This window comes from Lipotes vexillifer, unplaced genomic scaffold (assembly GCF_000442215.2).
Source record: "Lipotes vexillifer unplaced genomic scaffold, Lipotes_vexillifer_v1.1 scaffold618, whole genome shotgun sequence".
NCBI classification, from domain to species: Eukaryota; Metazoa; Chordata; class Mammalia; order Artiodactyla; family Lipotidae; genus Lipotes; species Lipotes vexillifer.
The window spans coordinates 1135022-1141578 of NW_006799025.1; the positions used below are offsets into that span (position 1 = coordinate 1135022).

The following is a 6557-nucleotide window of genomic DNA, read 5'->3' on the forward strand; positions in this document are numbered from 1 at the left end:
GAGACTGTGCTCCGCAGCGGGAGAGGCCACAACAGTGAGAGGCCCGCGTACCGCAAAAAAAAAAAAAAAAAAAAAAAAAAAAAAAATATCCATATACACTGGTGCAATACCACCCACGGACTCCAAGAAGAATTGCCTCTACCTTAGGATCCCTGTTTCAAAGGTTTTTTCTGGTTCCCATCCAGCCATATCCCTTTCTATGGTGAGAGGAGGTGGCCAGGCAAAGGATCTGCCCACCCAGAGCCCATGTTCCAAGTTTAAGCCTATCTAGTGGTAGATATTTTGGATCCCAGAATTTTCTGCCCAACAATTCTGAGCCTACTTGTAGGGCCTGCACAGTCTGCTTCCCTCAAAGGCAGACCATACCACCAATAAGCATGAGGCTGGCCAAGTGGAAGCTGTCTTGAAGGATCTGTGGAAAGATCTTGGATGTACAGGCTAAGGCCCTGCTGTCCACACAGATAAGTGCATGAGACCTTTGGGAATGGGAAGAGAACAGGGCTGGGCAAAGGCTTAGGAGCTGGAGTCTGAGGCCTGCTTTTCCTGCGCCATCACTTTCTTTCAGAGAACTCCAGGGATCCAAGAATCATAAATTTAAACTTGCCTTTCAGGTCATTATGAAGGTTTACATGTCAAGGTAAAAATCTAAAACGTTTTTTCTTTAATTGTTTGCTAGCTTGATTAAATATTTAAACATGTGATATACGGACCTCCATTTGCACCCTCGTCCTAGGTCCCACAAATGTTAGGTGTGTCTTGTGTGTGTTTCTAGGCTTTCTATCATGTTTCATTGGTCTATTTGTTCTTGTTCCAACAGCACACTGCCTTAATCAAAATAACAACTAATCAAAAGAGCGATTCCTCTACCAATTTTGTCCAAAATTATATTATTTTTGTCTTTTTGTTCAGCAATATGAATCTGGGGGTCAGCATGTAAAGTTCAAAGAAAGTCTCCTTTAAGCTATCACCTTAAAAAAATAACTTTTATTCTCTTTTAAATGTGAAAGCTTCCTTTTAGCCAAATTTATGAATTTTATCATATTCAAACTCCCTCACTTTAGTTCTGTCGTAACCGGTAAGTCAGTGATTTTAGATCAGAGGCGATTCTGCCCTCCAGGGGACATCTAGCAATGTCTGGAGACACTTTTGGCTGTCACAACAGAGTGAGGGGTGTCGCTAGCATCTATTGGATACAGGCCAGGGATGCTGGTAGACATTCCACAGTGCACAGAACAGCCCTCCACAACAGTCGGCTTGACCCAAAATGTCAGTAGTGCCCAGGCTGTGAATCTTTGCTCCACATAACACAGGGACATGTAGCGCCCATTATGACACACGCACACACACACACATATAAGTGTATGCATGTGTTTGTGCGAATGAATGTATTATAATCAGTACTTAGCTAGCTTCTTACTCAATGCCCTTTATCTGAGAATCTCAAAGCAATTTACCAACATTATCTTGGTTTTTTTTTAAAGGGTGATTCTATCCAAATTTTGAATTTTATTTAGTTTTTTGTACAGCAGGTTCTTATTAGTTATCTATTTTATACATATTAGTGTATATATATCAATCCCAATCTCCCCCAATATTATCTTGTTAATCCTGATCCAATGCTCTAGAAATAGGTGACAACTTGATTATGCTTGTTTTTTTAATTCAGAGATAGATTATGTGTTTTACCAGTGTTCATTACAAAAGAAAAAGTAGTGAAAAACATATTTCATGAAGTTCTGTGTTTCAGCTATTTTGTGGTAGTTGATCGTTTCTTCCTTTCTTCTGCTTATAAAAGTTGGACGACTTTTTTTTCAGGCAAAAATACTCTTCCTTCTTTTCAACATGCTATTGAATTCTAAGTACCTAATTCTTAGCAAAAGAAAGGAATCTAGTTTTAATACACATTTTAAAATTTTATTTGGGCAGGTAGAAATATGTTCATGCTTTAATGAAACTCTAAGGAAAACTTTAATTTAAAAAACATGTAGTGGTTTAGTAATTTAGAATCCTCCAAACAAAACTGATATTGTAAAGGAATCACTAAACTAATCAGGATAAAACAATGCCATTAGGCTTTAGACTTCATTAGACTTCATTTCTAAGCTTAATGTTTGAAAGCAAAACATTTTGCAGTAATTCTGAAGGGATTATTATGAAAGCATTTGATGATTCTCAAGGAATCATATATCTGGATGTGGCTAGAAAAGAATATTTCATGCTGAGGTTATTGGTCATAAGGGCAAGTCCATCATCCTTTCTCTCATAGCTGGTAGGTGGAGGTATACTTGAGAATATGTCATGGTTAATTTTATATGTCAACTTGGCTGGGCCATGGTGTCCAGATAAGTGGACAAATATTTCTCTGGATATGTCCATAAGGTGCTTTTGGATGACAGTAACATTTAAACTGGAACTCTGAATAAAGAAGATTGCCTTCGATTATGTGGGTGGGCCTTGTCCAGTCAGGTAATGTCCTGAATAGAACAAAAGACTGACCTCTTTTGAGCAAGAGGGAATTCTACAGCAGATGATCTGTACATTAGAACTGCAAAATCGACTCTTCTCTGGGTCTCTAGCCTGCCAGGCCACCCCACAGATTTCGGATTTGCCAACCTCAGTAATCACATGAGCCAATTCTTTACAATAAATTTCTTTCTAAATTACATTCACACATCCTATTGGTTCCATTTCTCTGGAGAACCCTGAATGATACAGTATGTAGAGAAATGATTTATGATGTATCAACAATATGCAGAAAGATGGATTGATAAACATATACCTTGATCTAAGCAGAATTATATACAGTGTGAGTAGCCAGTTGTGTTTTCTTTTATTCAGACTATTATTTTACACACTTTTTCATCTTCTCTACTCTCAGATCCCAAATATGTGCTGTGAGTATCACAAACACGCTGAGATAAATACTACATATTCAGCCCTCCTTCCTTCCTGGACACATGGGAAACTAAACTTCCTAGGAGTTCTTGCAGTTAGGCAGGCCAGTGTGACTAAGTCTTGGACAAAGAAATGCGAATGAAAAGGACTATGTCACTTCCAGGATGAGGGAGTGAAAACCTCCCTGTGCAATTCTCCAGTCTCCCCCTTCCTCTACTGCAGCAAACCCTGAAAGCTCATGTCGAAATGTCAATGCCCCCTCCCACACTTAATCAGAGTTTTTGAGTGGCTCAGTGGAGCAGATCCTGCCTCTGTCCAGCTTTGAACATGTAACTTGATGCAGAATAAACCTTTATTGTATTAAACCACCAGAATTCATGGCTAATGTTTTACCACAGCATAACCTAGTTTAACCTGACTAATATATATGCCAGTGCTTCCTTGCTGGCATTATATAAATACTGCAAGGAAAGTTGATTGCAACTATACCCTAATGAAACTTGGTTGGATTCTCTAAAAGAACAATAAGTTGAATACAGAATTAATATAATAAATAATTAATATAATAAAGTTCCAATATTATCACTGTTATTTATGCTTTGACTGAATTCAAATGTATTTAAATCAGATTTTGAGTACAGACACAACTCTTCTGTCTCACACTTTTTCTGACATTGTCCAAGTAATTTTAATTCCCTGTGCTACTATTTTCTTACCACAGTGGTGTAAAAATTAGGAAGATAAGTTTTTGAACAGTGTAAGCTTCTCAAAAGAAAGTACTTAACAAATAACATCACAAGTTTTATTTGAGGCTGATCTTCCAGGGCACAAAGAAGTGGTGGTTACATAATTTTAGACCCATAAATGTATCACAAGGTGACACAAATTGACATTACATACCTCACTTATCTTTCTTCTACTTCCTCTCCTTCTAGAAATGATAAAACACAGATATCACAATATTTCTCTAGTTCCAGAGCTAGCCTTGCCACCTACATGGAAAGAAGATTTACTTCTCGGGGTGGGGGGGCGAAAAACACACTGTAAAGCTGAAACCTAACCTAGCAACAAAAGATCTTAGTCATTTGCACTGCCGGAATAAACCACCTTCCCAAACTGAAAAGTAATGAGAAGGGTGCTGGATTCATCCTACTCTCTGGGTGCAAGCCTTGGATCTAAAAATTATTCTTTTGTGATGCTGAACTAGTCATTTAATCTCCCTCACCTTCAATTTCCTCAATCCAAAAATACATTTATAAATATATGTAGTTATATGGTTTCATCTGGCACTTAATAATTACTCAAAATTATATATTGATTGAAAAAATACAAAAATGCATGGGTGGGTGGTAGTTGTGACATAAGGTTGAAATAATGTTTGTATAAAATATTTTCTAAGTGATTAAGTGCTGCAGAGATATAAGGTATTATCAGTAAATAAAGTGTTTTGAAAACAATATTTTTAACACTTGTTGGATATGAGTCTAAAAACAGATGGGTTAACAATGTAGAAGAATTCTTAAAGAATCCTATAAGCATTTAGTGAATTTGCTCAGAAGTTGGGGAATTCCCTTCTGTAGCAACCTGAGCAACAGGGGCTCCCACGCCCCACCCGCACCTATCCCTGGCGATGCACGTTCACAACACGTTTGAACTTCGCAATGGAGTTGGAGTGTCTGCACTAGGAAGATAAAGGTTGGCCTTTTTAAAAATAATGAATCAAAAGAAGTTTGAGTGGGACCAGAGGAAGGATGCCTGTAAACCTCAACCTTCTACACTCACCTCTCAGAGAAGCTACATTACCTTGAAAATTCCCAGTCCTGTGGGGCTCCTGGAGATCTTTCTCCAAGACAATGAATACGTGTGAAAGACTTTTGACCTTGAAGATGTGCCAGGGATTAGGTTTAATCTGTGATATAGTTTAGGGTCTTGAAATCACAGGAACCTCCAAAAGGGGAAGCAACTGCTTCAAACCGGATCTTCAGAGAAAGCCTCTGACTGAGTTTAAGCTGAAGTCCTTCAAAACAGTTACAGCTCTGACACCTACGAGTTCTGCAAAAGATCAGTGTCCATCTGATTCTGCTTTGCTACTGATTTAGGGAAAACTGCTTAGTTTGGGGGAGCGGGATCAAAGTTTGCTTCTGTCATAAACAAGAGTCTCTGGTATCTTATTCCCCCCCTCCAACCCACTTTATAGCCTCCCTCTGTTCTTCCCAGAAGTCTGAAAGTATTTCATCACCAAGAAAAATTGGCTTTAACTCAGGAGCTTTACTTAGATCAGTGGTGATGTAGGCAATTTCCTAGTTATCTGTGAAATGGATCTTCAACATTCAAATAAAGTTATTAAATCATGCTATCATCAATTCCAAGAGGGTAGGACGGCCTAATTAGGCAATGACTGGGGATTACAGTTATACCATTTTTTTTCTTTGTATTATTCTACACTCCACTCCTCTCCCAACACCAGTGCCTCTATCGCCACAACCAAACTCCTTTTTCTTTGGTATAAGCATGTTCAACAGGGGATGGTTTGTAAGATAAACAATACTTTTAAATCTCAAAACAGAAAGTTCAATTATTGATATATTTAACATTTTAAAAAATCTTTAAAGTTTTAAAAATTTCAAGGAGCTGAATTTATAATGGACAGCTACCAGATACCTACAAATGTGTACGATGAGCTTCTCTAAGTCCAAAGATGTTTTCCAAAAATAACACTCCCTAGGGTCACTGCCTTAAGTCAACATTAACACAAGGGCAGGAAGTGCCCCCTGGTTTGCAACTTTCTTTGCTCTGGTCCCTGATTTTTGCTTTCAGGGTTCCCCATGAGTCTGGCCTGATTTCTTTTAAGCATGCAAGAATGAGGGTGCACCAACACAGCTTGCTCGCTCTCTCTTTCAATTTCTCTCCAACAATCAATAGGATATGGGGGTACAAACACTCTTCTAGGCCCCAGACAATAATGTTCCTGAAAGAAACTAAAACACAACAATAAATTATTCATACCAGAAACTGTCAAACTACTTGTGATAAGAAAGGTACACAAATGTAATCCATTGTTTTATTGTTATTTTCAGTAAAATTGAATAAAGAAGTGGTAGAAACCAATCACTACATGCAAATAAATTTTTCCCTTAACTCAGCCTGTTCCCCATCCTCCACCAAAAAACCTGTTAACCACATGTTCCGTGAGGCAGCTTATAGGGACATCAGAGGCTTTCATGCCCACCACAGACATTCACATTTGGGTGTCAAAGAAAAAATCCCACCAAAGTTAAACAAGTAAGGACGATTTTATTCCGAGCTATTGAAACAGGGTAGCAAGGCCAGAACTGGGTTTGAATTCATCACTACTGAAGCAAAAGGCAGGAGAGTTTTTAAGCAATGGGATGAGCTTGTGGAAGAGTACTGGAGGACACTGGGGGAAGGTCCCCAATTAACCAAGGGGAAGGTTGGTGTCTGAAGCCATTGAGTTATTCCTCAGTTTGCAAATATATGTTTTTCTCTGTGATGATGCCACCAACAGGCACCCATAGATGTTAGAAGTCAGGCTCCCACTGTCTAACAGAAAATGAGAGATAGGGGCTTGATCTCCGTAATGACTGCATTTCAAAGGGATGACTCCCAGGTCCTGGAGAAAGGCATTCCTGGGTTGTAAAACT

At 38.6% G+C, this 6557-nt stretch overlaps 1 protein-coding gene across 1 annotated transcript in view; it reads left to right on the top strand.

Annotated features, from left to right (window-relative positions):
- SLC13A1 (solute carrier family 13 member 1) overlaps positions 1 to 3261 on the top strand; it is a 108056-nt gene extending 104795 nt beyond the window's left edge. Inside the window, exon 16 of the mRNA XM_007471291.1 lies at positions 2879 to 3261. The gene's annotated coding sequence lies outside the window, so the exon portion shown is untranslated. The remainder of the gene's footprint in view (positions 1 to 2878) is intronic.
- Positions 3262 to 6557: the final 3296 nt, after the last annotated feature.